The sequence below is a fragment of the Balaenoptera ricei genome, chromosome 5, assembly GCF_028023285.1.
Source record: "Balaenoptera ricei isolate mBalRic1 chromosome 5, mBalRic1.hap2, whole genome shotgun sequence".
Lineage (NCBI taxonomy): Eukaryota > Metazoa > Chordata > Mammalia > Artiodactyla > Balaenopteridae > Balaenoptera > Balaenoptera ricei.
The window spans coordinates 93,852,288-93,871,175 of record NC_082643.1 but is presented as its reverse complement, the minus strand read 5'-3'; the positions used below and the strand labels follow the sequence as shown (position 1 = coordinate 93,871,175).

The window sequence follows — 18,888 nt, the reverse complement described above, 5'->3', positions numbered from 1 at the left end:
AAGATTGAGAAGATGCAAGAAATGTTTAACAAACACATTAGAAGAATTAAAGAACAAACACCTAGAAGAATTAAAGAACAAACAAACAGAGATGAACAATACAATAACTGAAATGAAGAATACACTGGAAGGAATCAACAGCAGAATAACTGAGGCAGAAGAACGGATAAGTGACCTGGAAGACAGAATGGTGGAATTCACTGCCACAGAACAAAATGAAGAAAAACAATGAAAAGAAATGAAGACAGCCTAAGAGACCTCTGGGACAACATTAAAGGCAACAATATTCACATTATAGGGGTCCCAGGAGGAGAAGAGAGAGAAAAAGGACCTGAGAAAATATTTGAAGAGATTATAGTCGAAAACTTCCCTAACATGGGAAAGGAAATAGCCACCCAAATCCAGGAAGCCCAGAGAGTCCCATACAGGAAAAATCCAAGGATAAACATGCCGAGACACATAGTAATCAAATTGGCAAAAGTTAAAGACAAAGAAAAATTATTGAAAGCAGCAAGGGAAAAATGACAAATAACACACAGGGGAACTCCCATAAGGTTAACAGCTGATTTCTCATCAGAAACTCTACAGGCCAGAAGGGAGTGGCATGATATACTTAAAGTGATGAAAGGGAAGAACCTACAACCAAGATTACTCTAGCCGGCAAGGATCTCATTCTCGGCAAGGATTCGACCGAGAAATCAAAAGCTTTACAGACAAGCAAAAGCTAAGAGAATTCAGCACCACCAAAACAGCTCTATAACAAATGCTAAAGGAACTTCTCTAAGTGGGAAACACAAGAGAAGAAAAGGACCTACAAAAACAAACCCAAAACAATTAAGAAAATGGTCATAGGAACATACATAGCGATACTTACCTTAAACGTGAATGGATTAAATGCTCCAGCCAAAAGACACAGGCTTGCTGAATGGATACAAAAACAAGACCCATATATATGCTGTCTACAAGAGACACACTTCAGACCTAGGGACACATACAGACTGAAAGTGAGGGGATGGAAAAAGATATTCCATGCAAATGGAAATCAAAAGAGAACTGGAGTAGCAATACTCATATCAGATAAAATAGACTTTAAAATAAAGAATGTTACAAGAGACAAGGAAGGACACTACATAATGATCAAGGGATCAATCCAAGAAGAAGATATAACAATTATAAATATATATGCACCCAACATAGGAGCACCTCAATACATAAGGCAACTGCTAACAGCTATAAAAGAGGAAATCGTAACACAATAATAGTGGGGGACTTTAACACCTCACTTACACCAATGGACAGATCATCCAAAGTGAAAATAAATAAGGAAACAGAAGCTATAAATGACACAATAGACCAGATAGATTTAATTGATATATATAGGACATTCCGTTCAAAAACAGCAGATTACACTTTCTTCTCAAGTGCGCACGGAACATTCTCCAGGATAGATCACATCTTGGGTCACAAATCAAACCTTAAATTTAAGAAAATTGAAATCATATCAAGCATCTTTTCTGACCACAACGCTCTGAGATTAGAAATGAATTACAGGGATAAAAACGTAAAAAACACAAACACATGGATGCTAAACAATACGTTACTAAATAACCAAGAGATCACTGAAGAAATCAGAGAGGAAATCAAAAAGTACCTAGAGACAAATGACAATGAAAACACGATGATACACAACTTATGGGATGCAGCAAATGCAGTTCTGAGAGGGAAGTTTATAGCTATACAAGCCTACCTCAAGAAACAAGAAAAATCTCAAACAAACAATCTAACCTTACACCTAAAGGAACTAGAGAAAGCAGAACAAACAAAACCCAAAGTTAGCAGAAGGAAAGAAATCATAAAGATCAGAGCAGAAATAAATGAAATAGAAACAAAGAAAACAATAGCAAAATCAATGAGACTAATATCTGGCTCTTTGAGAAGATAAACAAAATTGATAAACCATTAGCCAGACTCATCAAGAAAAAGAGGGAGAGGACTCAAATCAATAAAATCAGAAATGAAAAAGGAGAAGTTACAACAGACACCACAGAAATACAAAGCATCAGAAGAGACTACTACAACCGACTCTATGCCAATAAAATGGACAACCTGGAAGAAATGGACAAATTCTTGGAAAGGTATAACCTTCCAAGACTGAACCAGGAAGAAACAGAAAATATGAACAGACCAATCACAAGTAATGAAATTGAAACTGTGATTAAAAATCTTCCAACAAACAAAAGTCCAGGACCAGATGGCTTCACAGGTGAATTCTATCAAACATTTAGAGAAGAGCTAACACATACCCTTCTCAAACTCTTCCAAAGAATTGCAGAGGAAGGAACACTCCCAAACTCATTCTATGAGGCCACCATCACCCTGATACCAAAACCAGACAAAGATACCACAAAAAAGAAAACTATAGACCGATATCACTGATGAATATAGATGCAAAAATCCTCAACAGAATACTAGCAAACAGAATCCAACAACACATTAAAAGGCTCATACACCATGATCAAGTGGGATTTATCCCAGGGATGCAAGCATTCTTCAATATATGCAAATCAATCAATGTGATACACCATATTAACAAATTGAAGAATAAAAACCATATGATCATCTCAATAGATGCAGATAAAGTTTATGACAAAATTCAACACCCATTTATGATAAAAACTCTCCAGAAAGTGGGCATAGAGGGAACCTACCTCAACATAATAAAGACCATATACAACAAACCCACAGCAAACATCATTCTCAATGGTGAAAAACTGAAAGCATTTCCTCTAAGACCAGGAACAAGACAAGGATGTCCACTATCACCACTATTATTTAACATAATTTTGGAAGTCCTAGCCATGGCAATCAGAGAAGAAAAAGAAACAAAAGGAATAAAAATTGGAAAAGAAGAAGTAAAACTGTCACTGTTTGCAGATGACATGATACTATACATAGAGAATCCTAAAGAGGCCACCAGAAAACTACTAGAGCTAATCAATGAATTTGGTAAAGTTATAGGATACAAAATTAATGCACAGAAATCTCTTGCATTCCTATACACTAATGATGAAAAATCTGAAAGCGAAATTAAGGAAACACTCCCATTTACCATTGCAACAAAAAGAATAAAATACCTAGGAATAAACCTACCTAAGGAGACAGAAGACCTGTATGCAGAAAACTATAAGACACTGATGCAAGAAATTAAAGATGATACCAACAGATGGAGAGATATACCATGTTCTTGGATTAGAAGAATAAATATTGTGAAAATGACTATACTACCCAAAGCAATCTACAGATTCAATGCAATCCCTATCAAATTACCAATGGCATTTTTTATGGAACTAGAACAAAAAAATCTTAAAATTTGTATGGAGACAAAAGACCCTGAATAGCCAAAGCAGTCTTGAGGGAAAAAAATGGAGCTGGAGGAATCAGACTCCCTGACTTCAGACTATACTACAAAGCTACAGTAATCAAGACAATATGGTACTGGCACAAAAACAGAAACATAGATCAACGGAACAAGATAGAAAGCCCAGAGATTAACCCACGCACCAAGGTCAACTAATCTATGACAAAGGAGGCAAGGATATACAATGGAGAAAACACAGTCTCTTCAATAAGTGGTGCTGGGAAAACTGGACAGCTACATGTAAAAGAATGAAATTAGAATACTCCCTAACACCATACACAAAAATAAACTCAAAATGGATTCAAGACCTAAATGTAAGACCAGGTACTATAAAACTCTTAGAGGAAAACATAGGAAGAACACTCTTTGACATAAATCACAGCAAGATCTTTTTTGATCCATCTCCTAGAGTAATGGAAATAAAAACAAAAGTAAACCAAGGGGACCTAATGAAACTTAAAAGCTTTTGCACAGCAAAGGAAACCATAAACAAGACGAAAAGACAACCCTCAGAATGGGAGAAAATACTTGCCAATGAATCAACAGACAAAGGATTAATCTCCAAAATATATAAACAGCTCATGCAGCTCAATATTAAAGAAACAAACAACCCAAGCGAAAAATAGGCAGAAGACCTAAATAGACATTTCTCTAAAGAAGACATACAGATGGCCAAGAAGCACATGAAAAGCTGCTCAATGTCACTAATTATTAGAGATATGCAAATCAAAACTACAATGATGTATCACCTCGCACCAGTTAGAATGGGCATCATCAAAAAATCTACAAACAATAAATGCTGGAGAGGGTGTAGAGCAAAGGGAACCTTGTTGCACTGTTGGTGGGAATGTAAATTGATATAGCCACTATGGAGAATAGTATGGAGGTTCCTTAAAAAACTAAAAATAGAACTACCATACCACCCAGCAATCCCACTACTGGGCATATATCCAGAGAAAACCATAATTCAAAAAGACACATGCACCCCAATGTTCATTGCAGCACTATTTACAATAACCAGGTCATGGAAGCAACCTAAATTCCCATTGACAGACGAATGGATATGGTTCATATATACAATGGAATATTACTCCGCCATAAAAAGGAATGAAACGGGTCATTTGTTGAGACGTGGATGGATCTAGAGACTGTCATACAGAGTGAAGTAAGGCAGAAAGAGAAAAACAAATATCGTATATTAACGCGTGTATGTGGAACTTAGAAAAATGGTACAGATGAACTGGTTTTCAGGGCAGAAATAGAGACACCAGTGCAGAGAACAAACATATGGACACCAAGGGGGGAAAGCCGCTGGGGGTGGGGGTGGCGGTGGGATGAATTGGGTGATTGGGATTGACATGTATACACTGATGTGCATAAAATTGATGACTAATAAGAATCTGCTGTATAAAAAAATAAATAAAATTCAAAAAAACCCACAAAAAACCCAGATATATGTAATTCCTAATATGTGTCATGCAATGCACACTGGTAGTCAAGAGAATAAACCCATTTCTTCATTTGCAAAACAGTGTTAAAAATAGTGACAACCTGACAGGTTTGCTGTGAAATTTAATGAAAAGTGCTTAAAGATGGGTTTAACATAAAGACCCTATGAACGTTAGATATAGTTGTTATTATCTTTTATTCTTTCATGTAAACAAAGGTTCTAAACTTCATGTAGTACTAAGTGCTATGAACAAAATAAAACAGGGTAAAGTAATAGACACTGGCAGATGATGGGGGTAAGATAAAAGCACTACTTGGTGAGCTGGGAGGTCCTCTCTATTTAAGTGATCTTTAATCAAAGGCCTAAATAAAGTGATGGAGCAAGCCACATAGCTGTGTAGAGAAGAACATTCTAGGTGAAGGAAAAAGCCATTGCAAACATTGTTGGGCAGGAATAAACTAAGGTGTTCATGTTCATTTACTCATTTAGTTACAGGTGATCATGGGACAGAATGTAACTTTTGATGGAGTGTTTCTCAAAGGGCTAAAAATCTTATTATGGGATGGATTCTGCATCCCCATCCCCAATTTATACGATGAAGCCCTGACCCCCAGTACTTCAGAATGTACTTATATTTGGAGATAGGGTCTTTACAGAGGTAATTAAGTTAAAATGAGGTCATTAGGGTTGGTCCTAATCCAATATGACTGCAAATTTGGACTTAGACATGTACAGAGGGAAGACAATGTAAAGACACAGGAAGGAGATAACCATCTATAAGCCAAAGAGAGGCCTGGAACAGATCCTTCCTTCATGGCCCTCAGAAGAAAACAACCCAGGCAACACTTTGATCTTGAACTTCTAGCCTACAGAACAGTGAGAAAATATATTTCTATTGTTTAAGCCGGTCTATGGTGTTTTGTTACGGCAGCCCAAGCAAACTAAATACAGGCCTGACTCTCAAGAATAAAGAGAATTTTTTCCCTTCTATTTATATTCAAATTTAAAAGTTTATACTTATAAGATTTTGATCTACAAAAGGATAGTAAATGCTAATTCAGATTAGATTTCCCAGGACTTTTGCCAAGTGGGTTGGTGAAATGGGAAGAAGTCTAGAAGCAAACTAGTTCTCTAGGAGTTGGGGTTCCGTTGACATCTTTGAAAGCTTCCTGACCAGCACAGGATTAAGGTTTCTCATGAATGGATTTAACTCTGTGGAAAGAGTACAGAACAGTCCTCTGGTAAGCCACCAAAGACTTTCATTCCTCTTATCATCACAAGGTCCCCAGCCTTCTGGATGGAGGACAAGTTACTGAAAGTCAGACCATTTCTGAGCCTAACCACCCCAGGCTGTGTACTCAGTAGGAACAGGCCAAGATTGGCATCTAAGAATTAGAAGTGCCAGGGTTGTAACAAAGAGGAGCATGGTGAGTAGACTGGTGTTATGCCCTTGGAAGTGCCTGGCCAGCAAGAGAGAGCTGTGGCTGAGAAAACTGGGCCATGTGTTCATCAGGACTGGAGGGACAAAAGCAGGAACAGGGCAGGAGGAAGAGCTGCCAATGGGGAGGCCCGTAGACGGGAGTGGACACTGAAGCCAGACCTAACGGCTCCATCACAGACGGGCTGCGTGGGTCTCTTTAAAGGATGAGAAAGTGCACTCTATCAAATGGAGGGTGGGTGCTTAAGGGGTGGGACTGGTTCTGAAAATAGACACGCTGTAGGGCAAAGACTTGATTGCAATTTAATGGAAGTGGTGCTCAAGCAACCAGAAAGAAAAAAACATTTTCACCAAGAATAAGATGCTCCAGCAGGCAATGCTACAATTGCATCTCAGAGAGCTGGCTGCACCAGAATCTTGGTGGTAAATTAAAATGGAGCCATAATCACTTGGCATTCTAACTCTGGCATGCTATAATTAAGTAATGATTTGAACCAATGGTTTTATTAAGTCTCTCTGCACAAAAGCCGGCACCTGTTTTCAATTCCTGCTACATTCATTATATTTAGCTCCTGCTTGATATTTCCTAGTAGAAAGACTAAATATTCACAGTTTCCTTTACTTGTTTATAAATATTAATATAATAGTTTAAACTAAAATATTGGAAGTGTATCATTTATTAAAATATAGTCAAACCTCCTTAGAGTGAATCAGCCACACATAAAGAAAAAAATAATTTCTTTATTTTTGTGAATATATAGATTCATGTTATGAAGAAAATAGAACTGGTTAAGAAGACAGAAAATGACTCAGGGATTGTCTATTTGCTTCTCTAGGACAAGGACATTTGAGCAGAGATCAGAATAATGAGAAAGATGCACCCATAATAAAGTTCAAAAGAAAATCATTCCAACCAGAAGAAATAGGAAGTGCAAGGGCCCTGAGGTAGGAATGAACTTGACATGATTGGGTGACAATAAGAAGAACAGTCTAAACATTAGTGTGTGAGGGGCAAGAGGGGAAGATGAGATTGGAAAGTCAGGCAAGGGATGGATTATGCAAGACTCTGTGGGGTGAAGTAAAGAATCTGGATTTTATTCTAGTTGCAATCAGAGACTCCTAAAGACCTTTAGCAGGAAGGTGATATTATTTATTTTTCCAAAAGACCCCACTGGCTTCTCTGAGGAAACTGCAAAGGAAGCAACAAGACCAGCTATGAGGCATTATCAAGCCAAACGATGAGGCTGGCTTGAATTACAGTTTGGTTAGTGATGATGGTGAGGATAAATTACTGATTGACCAAGGGATGTAAGGAAAAGATGAATTATAGGAAAGTCAAAGAGGAATCCTAGGCTGGAGGCTGAGGATAGCAATACAATTTATAGAGATGGAAAATCTAAGGGAAGAACAGATATGATGGGAGGGGCTATTAATAGTTCTGTTTTGATCATGTTAACTTTGAGATGTCACTTAGGCCTCCACGTAGAGATACTGAATAGACAGTTGAATATATGAATCTTGTGCTCAGGTTAGAGTTTTGGACTAAATCTATAGGTTTGGGTTCCACTAGCACAAATATGGTACCCTTCAGAGGCACAGACATGAATGAGATCACCTAGGGTGTGAATTAAATAGCCAAGAGAAGAAGCTCTGGGTCACATCTACATTTTGATATCTGGTGAAGGGATGCAGCCAGCAAGGGAGATGGAGAGGAAATGGCCAATATAGTAGGAAGAAAACCAAAGAAAAGAGCATGGTTAACCATTACAAATGCTTCTAGGAATTCAAATTAAATAAGGACAGGGAAATGACCATTAGGTCTGGGATTAAATGGGAGAAGAAGGAAATAGAGACTTTGAGTGAAAAAGAAGACTCACAAAGTTGTTCTTTGAACAGAAAACAGAGAAATGGGCTGGAGGATGTTCTGAGGCCAAGAGAAAGGATATTTTCTAGGAGACCAATATTAATGAACACATGGTTAGTCCAATAAGAATAATCCAGTGGAGAGACATTGATTGATTGCATTAATGAGGCTAGGCTAAATTATTCTGTAGTAAGAAATAAAAAACAAAATCTCATTGAACACAATAAAATTTTATTGCTTACTCTCAACTGTAGTCACTGGAGGGAGGGGTCTGGGATTGGGAGTGCATTTCTCTGTTCTGGGTTTTGCAGTCATTCAAAGAAGCCCCTTCCATCTCAACACAAAGCGTCTGAATTCCTTTAAGGGAAAGAGAGAACATAGAGGTCATGCAGGGGGTTTGACTGTCAGGTCTAGGAGTGGTGCACATCACTTCTACCCACGTCCCATTGGCCAGAACTCACTCATTTGGTTCCACTAATACAATAAGAAAGTGAGCAAATGGTCCTCCAATGTATTCAGGGGAAATGAATTAGTTTTGATAAATACCTATCACTGTCGCTGTAAATGTCCCTGCTTCTGGTTTCCACATATGCATTTCATTCTTTCTCCCACACATAGAACATTCTCACACCCTCCCCAAGGAGGCAACTGGAGATCCTGTCTGCCCTGAAACTAGCTCAAAGTCTAGGATTTCTGAGTGAGCTTTCCATTTACATCGGCATGTGACTCTTTATTGTACAACAAGCTATGAACTAAAAAGACAAGATACCTTCTTCCACTCCCACATACAGTGTGCAGTGGTGGGAAAGGGAAAAAATAACCATGTAGACACTTCCAGTCAGAAATGGAAAAAGTGGAGATGCTTGGCAGGCACTGGTCTCTAGCAATTCTGAAATACCACTGGGCTAACTTTGTGAAGGTCTTCAACCATGGAAGGCGTGAAAGCTTCTTGAATTGACCCCAATTCTGCTCCCTTGAAGGAGGAAATCGCCTGCCCTTTGTTCTTCATGATTCTAGACTTCAGAGACTTTCTTTCTGGTTTACTTATCCACGTTGGCCACATCTAATATGGGTGTTGGAGAGGTGCCCTTTTGAGAGCTACACAGCTCACACAGCCCACTTCCTGCATGAAGGATGTTTTAAGACTCAAACAGTTAAGCTTTTTTAAGCAAGGCTCAAGAATTCTTTGGCAGCAAACTCTCTCAGATAATTAGTATGCTTCTATTTATTTGCTTCTAGTTAGATCCATGTGCTATTAACTATATTCAAAGTTCTTTTGTAGATTTGGATCACAGATTTTGTATTTTTTCACTTCCTCACCCCCATGCCTGCCCCTCTCAACCTAACGGCAACTACCTTGAGGCTACAAGGCTTGAGTGGACAGGCCGTTTCCTTGACTCAAAGCTGGTCTCTGACTCAAAGCTGAGTCACTCCATACAACTAAGAAGTCTCACTGGGTCTTGGTCTCTCAAGGTCTTTTCAAACCACATCTCTTCCTTGGAGTCTAGAAGCAGTTGACTTTTCCAACTCTGCAGGATCCTGACTTTCTAGAACTTATTCCCTTTCTCTTTTGCATATAAACTGTCCAATTATTACTCTTGTTTATACCATATTTCATTGATTATAAGATGCATATTCATTTTTCATTTTAACATCTTTGTGATTGGGCTGCATTTCATAATTGAAGTCATAAAAAGACATTATATCAAAGCTTAATTGATGTGTTTCATCCTTTCTGAGTGGTACACAAAATAAAGGCGTGTCTTGCAATCTGTGATGTGTCATAGTCTATGAACTTTAGAAATAATTTGCAAAATGAAGTTAATAACAATCAATTTAAACCTGCTAACATCATGGTTCAGTTCCTTCCTCTAGAACTGTAGGCTCAGCACAAAGTCCTCTAAGTGATAACAAGTGTCAGTTTTGCCAAAGTTTTGCCACCTCATACCTGGATCTTCAACCATCTAGATTTCTATTTTTGTTTGCTCACCACTTGCCACCCAATTGCTAAGCAAATATCATGGTACCACTAGTCAGGCACAGTGGTTTTCTCTCTCACATCTGAGAAGCTATACACATGCTTGCATGATTTGGTTTGGCCTTTTGCCCCTGTCCTTCCATAACCAGAGCATGCCTCAAGTAAAATCTGATCCTTCGGTCTAAGTCCCAAGATAAGACACATGGAGCAAAGCTGAGCACGAGACAAATCATAAAATCCAAAAGATACTCAGCCTAGACGGTTTTAGATGATTTCCATTACCCATTCAAGGAACAAAAATTCTTTTCTTATGCAAATTGCTTCACAGAATACAAATAAATAAAGGAAAACTACAAACTCAGTCTATGAGGCTAATGTGACATTTATACCAAAACTAGATAAGGATAGCACAAGAAAAAATATTTAAGTCTATCTTACTTAAAAATATAGAGGCAAAAATTTTAACACACACAAGTAAAATAAATTTAGCAGTCTGTTGACAAAGAATTCACCACAATTAAAATGGGTAATCCCAGGAAAGCAAAGATAATTTTACATTTAAAAACAATCTATTACTATAATCACCAGAAAAACATATTACAGGGGGAAAAAACATAATTCTCTCAACAAATGAAAAAATCATGTCACAAAAATAATTTCATGATGAAAGCCTCTAAGCAAACTAAAAAAGAAGGAAAAATATTTTTCTTAATGAAAGTTATATATCAAAGAAAATCACACTAAATTTATTTCTTAATGACCAAACCTTAGAGGAATTCCTTAAAACAAAAGTATAAGAATGCAAATAAGATAGTTTACATTTAGCAATATACAAGGCCCTAGACAAGATAAAGAAATAAGATGAAAGAATTTAAAAGTAATAAAAAAAATGTGTCCTGATTTGCAAACAGTATAACTGTAGGAATTCCTAGATAATCTGCCAAAAAACTAGTAGAACAACTAAAATAATTCAACAAGGTTTCTAGATGCAACATCAGAAAGAAAAGTGAGCAGCCTTCCTTACACCATTAATAGTTCAGTTAGAATATAGAAAAGCATTTCATTTATAATATCAACAAATAATTTTTAAGATGTGTAGAAATAAATTTAACAAAAGATTTTTGAGATCTTGATGAAGAAAATTATAAACCATTACTAAAAGGGGAAAATTTCAAAGAAGCTGCCCTAGATAAATGAAGAAATAAACCATGTTGATGAATAGGAAGAATCAATACCTTAAATTGTCAGTTTACCCCCAAATTATTTATTGAATGCAATAAAGTTTCAATGACAGGGTTTTTTAGTTGCTTTGTATCATATTGTTTTTGTGGAATATGACAAGCCAAGTGCAAACTACACATGGAATATAAGAGATTTTGAAGAAAGTAGGAAAATTGTTCTATCTGATAGCAAGAACCATAACTAAGTTACAATAATTGAGACAGTTTGATATCAGCACAGGAATAGATGGCTTATTATATACACACTACTGTATATAAAACGGATAACCAAGGACCTACTGTAGAGCACAGGGAACTATACTCAATATTTTGTAGTAACCTATAAGGGAAAAGAATCTGATAAATATCTGAATCACTGGGCTGTACACCTAAAACTAACACAATATAGTAAATCAACTATACTTCAATAAATAAATAAATGCCTACATCACCTCTACCAAAAACCCCCCCAATTCCAGTAGATTAAAAATATGGATAAAAAAACAAAACTTCAAAACGTTTGGATGAAAATACAGGAAAATATTTTCATAACCTTGAGATAAGGAGGGATTGTTTTAAGTACATATCCTGAAGAAGATTTTGCAATGTTAGCTACATTAAAATTTTAATCTTTTATTAAAACTTCAAACTCTGGTTTTGCCCTTTGACTCGTACTCAGCCGTGTCTGCATTCAGGCCACGCCCCCCTAGTCCACTGACCTCTCTGTCAATGCCACGGGAGAAAGGAGACTGTCAAATGCTGTCCTCCCAGAAGTAGTAACTTCAGGATTGGCTATATGGTAAAGACAGACGGTCCCCTGCATAGGAGCTGGACAGCATGCGCTTCCCACGCAACACTGTTCAACATCCTCCCTGACAGAAGGCACTCAAAGTCACACTGTATGATCATTTCATTCTCAGGACTGCTAGACAGTGCCTGCCCCATGTAGCATATTGTCCAGGAAAGAATTGCTTTGGCTGGTCTCATAATAATTTTCCTATGATATTTTTCCTTCAGGAAGAAAATGAGTATTAGAAAGCAGGTGTATTTGGAATCAAAGGGAAAACCAGTGTGGGAGAAAAGATGCTCATTGCCATCTATCTTTTCCATCAGGCTGCTCTGACACTAAATTAAGAGTTTTCAATGACCTCTTTATGTTCTACGTTTAAGCTCCTGTTCATAAACAGCAATGAATTTAAAATATAAAAGATAATATCCAAAGATTCCTACATTTAAAATCCTGCAAGAATTCCTGGTTCCAGATTTCAATTTAGTCTATGCCTGTGGAGACTCCTGGGTGTTTATGTTTAACCAAGTCGTATTTTATCTTTGGATTCCCTTCTGCTACAGGTAGAAGAGCTTAACTAAAGCAGTTGCAGCCACCTTTTTATCCAAGTGGGTGCTATTCTAAATTCTAAGATTATGTAGAGACAAAGCAATGAGGATTGGTCCTCAATGTTCCCTTGACTGTCATTGCTTCCGTGTGCCAAAGGGAGCCGGGGAGCTCAAAGGCTGTCATGGACACACTCTTTAAAAAAAATAGCATATCAAGTGCCTCAAATATCTCCTGCTTTCAGCCAATTCCTTTGGCAGACAGCGCAAGTGCTACTGTCACTTGAATTTCTCCGACGGAAGCAAGGAAAGGGCCAACTAGGTTTTCTTGCATCTGTGACCTCGTGGAAACATTGTCATTACCTGTGCTTCCTCCACTGGATTTGAGAGCTGTTCAAGCTACAATAGCCAGACCTAATTTTTGCTCAGTTCAAGTTAGGTTGTTTTTGTCATTCTTTTTATTATCACAACATGGGGAGCAAGTGGGATTTAAGAAGAAAAGGACATGCATCTTTACATTCAGCTACTTTCTCTTTTCTCTGGGAGGCTCTCTGTTCTCTTTCTCAGAGCTCTGAGAATCTTTCTGTTCTGGTTCAGGAAACCAGAGCTAAAACCAGTAGGAAATATGTTTCAATCTCTGCAGCAGCACTTCCTGCCGTTCTTTTTCCACACTAATCACTATGCACTGAGAATGACAATCTCAACTCTCCCCATTATCCCTTCCATATAGTGTATAAATCCCAAATCACCACTTCATTCATGCAATAATACCCTTTAAGCCCTGTGAGGATTAGCACTGTCTTCTAGGGATATAAAGGTAGATGGAATATGGTTCCCCGCCCAGTAGGGGCCTCAGATTCATGAAGAGGACAGTGGAGAACCAATAAAAGGTGCAATGCTAGGTAGGTGTGTAGGGAGCACAGAAGGGTAGCACCTGGCCCAGCCTGGAGAAATGAGAAAGGTCTTCCTAGAGGAAGTGACACACCAGCTGGGTCATAAACGAGTAGGAGACATCCAGCTAAGAGGAGACGGGAATGAGAACAGACCAGACAGAGAGAATGAGAAGCACTAATGCAGGATTTCTCAATCTCAGCGTCACTAACATTTTGGGACAGATAATTCTTTTCTGGTTGGGGGGAGGGCTCGTCCTGTCCGGTTCAAGATGTTTAGCGGCAGCGTCCCTGGATTCTATTCATTAGATGACAGGAGCATCCCCTTCCTCAACTGTGGCAATCATAAATGTCTCCAGATAATGTCAAATTTCACCCCTGGAGAACAAAATCGCCCCCAGTTGAGAATCACCACACTAAGCGTGGAAGGAAGAACTAGAAGCAGGTTGGTACAGCTGGAGCGTAAATCTTGAGACAGAGAGTGACTGGCGTTGGAGATAAGCAAAAGTCAGATCTTCAAAGGTCTTTATGCCTTTCAGCTCCAGGAAAGTTACTTAACCAAATAAGAGTGTTTCCTCTTTTGACAAATGGGAATGGCAATACTCTTCCCTGAGGAATGTGGCGAGGGCTAAAGCAGATCACATATGTAAAGAACTTAGTACAGTGCTTGTCATACATAAAAAGATTTGTTCCCTCTCTCCTGCTCGGCTCCGTTGTCCGGACTGGGAGTTAGGGTGATGAATTGAAGGGCAGTCAGAGGCCGGAGGGAGCGATGGGCAGGGCCTCGGAGGCAGGAATAATTAAGCCACAGGCAGAGCTGATGACTGCAGAGCTGGACGTGCTCCCACCTGGCCAGTGGAAGCGTGAAGTCCTCCATCCCCACACATTGCCCTTACCCAGGGTTTATCTTTCCAGAACACCTGGCTCACGTGTGTTAGTCAGACACACTTCCTTGTCTAATATTTATCTTAACCCAGCAAAGAGCTGCAGTGTTCCCTACATAAACACGCCAGGTCATGGAAAAGAGGGGAGCAGACATGATAATAGACAGAAATTCTAGCCTTCAGGACTTTCATCTCAGGGCTGGGGAAAATAGCATCCCTGCTCCTTTTGTCAGCAAAAGCTCCCTGTCTCTAAGCCAACAAGGTGAGGTCCAGCTCAGGCATCCATTCCTCTCAGAAGCCTGTCCTGGTGTCTACCTTGCCCACGTCAGAGCTGGCGCTTCCTTTCTCTAAGTGAATCACAGCGCTCGCAAAACCCCTCTGTTGGAGCGCTCAGCACCTTGCCCTACAACTGAACTGTTGGTTGGTTTGTTCACTAGTCAATGACTTAATTCACTTGAAGGTAGATCCTGTATTTCTCAAATGGGGATTTAATTAATGCACCAAGACACAGAGCTCTGATAAAGCATCTTTCAAGACTCTGTGAATGCAAGCAAGGAGAGATTTTAAAAATAGGGCATCTTTGCCCTCTCCACAGGCCAATGTTTGCATGTAAATTACATCCTAGCTAGCACACAACTTGTTTTCATTTCTTTGTCTCAGAGTTTTAATCGCCTGTATTAGTTTTCTAGGGCTGCTGTTAATGTATTGCAAAATTAAAACAATCTTGGTGACTTAAATTAACAGAAATTTACTCTCTCACAGTTCTGGAGGCCAGAAGTCTGTAATCAGTATAACAGGGCTGAAATCAAGATGTTGGCAGGGTTGTGATGCCCCAGAGGCTCTAGGAACCTTCCGGTCCTTTTGCCTCTTCTAGCTTCTGGTGGTGGCTGTGGGCATTTCTGGGCTGAGGGACTGCATGCCTCCAATCTCTGTCTCTGTGGTCCCACTGCCTCCTTCTTTTCTTTGTGTGTAACTCCTCTGTCTCTTATAAGGACACTTGTCATTAGATTTAGGGCTTGGATAATCTAGGATGATCCTTTCATCTCAAGATCCTTATCTTAATGACATTTGGCGGAAGACCCTTTTCCAAATAAGGTTGCACTCACATGTTCTGGGGATTAGTCATGGACATACCTTTCTGGAGGCTGCAACTCAAGCCACTATCCCATCCTGCACCCATGATGAAGCATTTAGAAACCCAACTGGCTGTGGCCACATCCTGCATCCGTTTAGCCTGTTGGGATCCAGATTCATATAGTTAGCATTAAATAGATAATGTGGGTTCTTTTGAGCATAGTTATATATAGTTATATTATATAACATGTGCTTTTTATAGGTATTTCTCTTTGCTTGAGCCCATTGAAAGATTACTGTGCTCTGAGTCAAGCATATGAGAATGGAGTCCTGAGTTTGTACATTATAAACAAGTCAGCTGCATTTTCTCAGTTGTAAATTGAGGGACTTGAATGAGTTCATGGTTTTTTTTTGTTTTTGTTTTTTTACCTTGTTATCCATATCTTCTTTCATTTATTCTTCCTAAGAAGCCTACAGGGTGGGAAGTATTGCAATACTGATTCTTAGAAATCAGGAAACTGCAGTTTAATATATTTAAGCAATTTGCCCATGATCACAAAGCATGTCTGTCCTCTGAACCCAGTTTTTGCTCAACTCCAAAATCTCTCCTATCCATTAACCATGATATCCATTTTGTCAAGCATATCTGGGACAGGAAGTTCTCTATTTTATCCTGAGTTGCTCTATATAGGATTTCATCAGAGATTCAAACCCAAAGTATTTACTACACACACACAGTCTATTTGTAAGAGTCTATGAATAATTAAAAATCAGCTTTGACAATCAGTAAAGTTGCTGCCAAACTGCACACATTAAAAAAAAATCAGTTTTCATCCGCTCGATACTAAGTGTTGATGGCCCCGAACAGGGCCTGTGTCAGCATTCTACAGAGGCTTTGCCGGTACTTGACAACTGCTTGCAGCTAAACTAATCCCTGTCAAGAAGGCTAGGTTTGGAATAAAAGTTTCTGCAAAGGAAAAATCTCTTCTCCTGGATTGTCAACCCAGCTTCAACAAAGAAGTGATCCTGTTATGACTGTCTTCTTGTCAGTGCTGGCTTTTATTCTGATCCCACGGTATGGCAGACAAATAGCCAACTCCATTCGAGGGAAAAAGCTGCAGTGAGCAAAGAAAGAGAACAGTCATAAAAGTTGTAAACTGAAAAGGAAGCTGCCTTCATCGGATAGATGGGTAGTCCCTCCAAGGAACATGTTTTGAAATATTTGGTCCTCCATATTGTATTTGTAAAGTTATAACCCATCATTTTTATTAATTGCAGATCCAAGTCAATACCAGTGATTCTAATTAGCAAGAGTTCATCAGTATTTTCATTCTGAGTTAATGTACTTTGACCCAAAAAGTTCCAACTCGTAGCTCTAAGACAGTCCTAGGCTTCAACATCTCAGAGGATGAGAAAGTCAGAATATTAAGGGGTGGGACGGGGTTCATGAGACAAGGCAGTGGCGGGAAAAGGAAATCTTGAGCTCCCTTTAGAGGCTGGAGTGCCAACCCCTCACGCGTGGGGCTCACAGATGGAAAACCACCATATTACGGGGAATGGACATCGTTCTGGAGAAGGACCTGCACTGATGGCTCATGCTGACTGCAGGTAGGTGAACTATTAGGACAAAGCTTGGGGCCACCCTAAGGCAAAGCTAGTGTGTCACTGAGAAAGGACAGGTCACACTTTTAATTTTCTCGAGTCTGATAAGGCCAAGATTATGGGACCAAACTGTACATAGAACCCTTCCCTCTGACTTTGCCCAGGACCACAGGTAACCCCGAGTCTCCTAGGCCAGGCATCTAAGATCACTCAGCCTCTGGGTCACATGACCACCACTACCCATCAACACACAAGGTGCATTCCCTTGCTTCCAAGTCTTTGTTCAACTATCACCTTCTCAGGGCCACTTGTACTGATCACTCTATTTTAAATTACCACCTCTCACGCCCACCAAGGCACACCTGATGCTCCTTACCCTTCTTCCTTTTTCTTGTATCTGCAGTAATGATCGGCTTCTAATAAATCCTATAGCTTACTTATATGCTCTATTTATTTTCCATTTTCTATCTCCCCTGGTATAATATGAGATCCATGAAGCCAGGGATATTTGTCAGTTTTACTCCTGATGGAATCCAAGCACCTAAAAGTGTCTGGCATATTGTAATAGCTCAGTAAAAAACATATTGAATAACTGAATGCAAGCATCAGCACAAAATGCGAAACATAGATTATCCTGACATAGAGAAATGGTGAACGGTAGAAGAATTATGCTCAGAGGCTGATCTTTTTCTGTTTTTTAGGGTAAAGTAGCTTTTATTTATTTATTTGGCTGCGTTGGGTCTTCGTTGCTGTGCACAGGCTTTTTCTCTAGTTGTGGTGAAGGGGGGCTACTCTTTGTTGCGGTGCACAGGCTTCTTATTGTGATGGCTTCTCTTGTTGCAGAGCATGGGCTCTAGGCACGTGGGTTTCAGTAGCTGCAGCACACGGGCTCAGTAGTTGCGGAACATGGGCCCTAGAGCTCGCAGGCTTCATTAGTTGCAGCGAGTGGGCTCAGTAGTTGTGGCTCACGGGCTCTAGAGTGCAGGCTCAGTAGTTGTGGTGCACGGGCTTAGTTGCTCTGCGGCATGTGGGATCTTCCCAGACCAGGAATCGAACCCATGTCCCCTGCATTGGCAGGCAGATTCTTAACCACTGTGCCACCAGGGAAGTCCTATCTATTTATTTATTTCTTGTCACAGAAGTGACTGTCAGTAACTCGGGAACCAGATATATGGGGTGAGAAAAAAATTAGGAGAATGGTCCATGGTAAGGCCAGGGTACACCCTACTTTTGTAGACTGCTAGTTTAGAGCCCAAACCTTAGAGTCAGTTTCCAAAGATTCAAGTCCTGAGTCTACCACTTTCCTTACCTTGTGCATGATACCTAAACTCTCTACACCTCAGTGCTCCATTTATAAAATGAGGGTAATAATAATACCAGATTGGGCTTCCCTGGTGGCGCAGTGGTTGAGAGTCTGCCTGCCGATGCAGGGGACACAGGTTCGAGCCCTGGTCTGGGAAGATCCCACATGCCACGGAGCAACTAGGCCCGTGAGCCACAACTACTGAGCCTGCGCATCTGGGGCCTGTGCTCCGCAACAAGAGAGGCCACAATAGTGAGAGGCCCGCGCACCGCGATGAAGAGTGGCCCCCGTTTGCCGCAACTGGAGAAAGCCCTCGCACAGAAATGAAGACCCAACACAGCCAAAAATAAAATAAATAAATAAATAAACAAATAATTAAAAAAAAAAAAAAAAGCTCTACTTTGGAAAAAAAAAAAAAACAGATTTAACTAAGAT

General features: G+C 39.6%; 1 long non-coding RNA gene across 2 annotated transcripts in view; it reads right to left on the bottom strand.

Annotated features, from left to right (window-relative positions):
• Nucleotides 1-8,435: 8,435 nt before the first annotated feature.
• Nucleotides 8,436-18,888, bottom strand: part of LOC132366572 (uncharacterized) — a 30,335-nt gene continuing 19,882 nt past the window's right edge. For both annotated transcript variants that reach the window (XR_009503468.1, XR_009503467.1), the window contains exon 6: nucleotides 8,436-8,527. This is a non-coding gene — a long non-coding RNA (uncharacterized LOC132366572). The remainder of the gene's footprint in view (nucleotides 8,528-18,888) is intronic.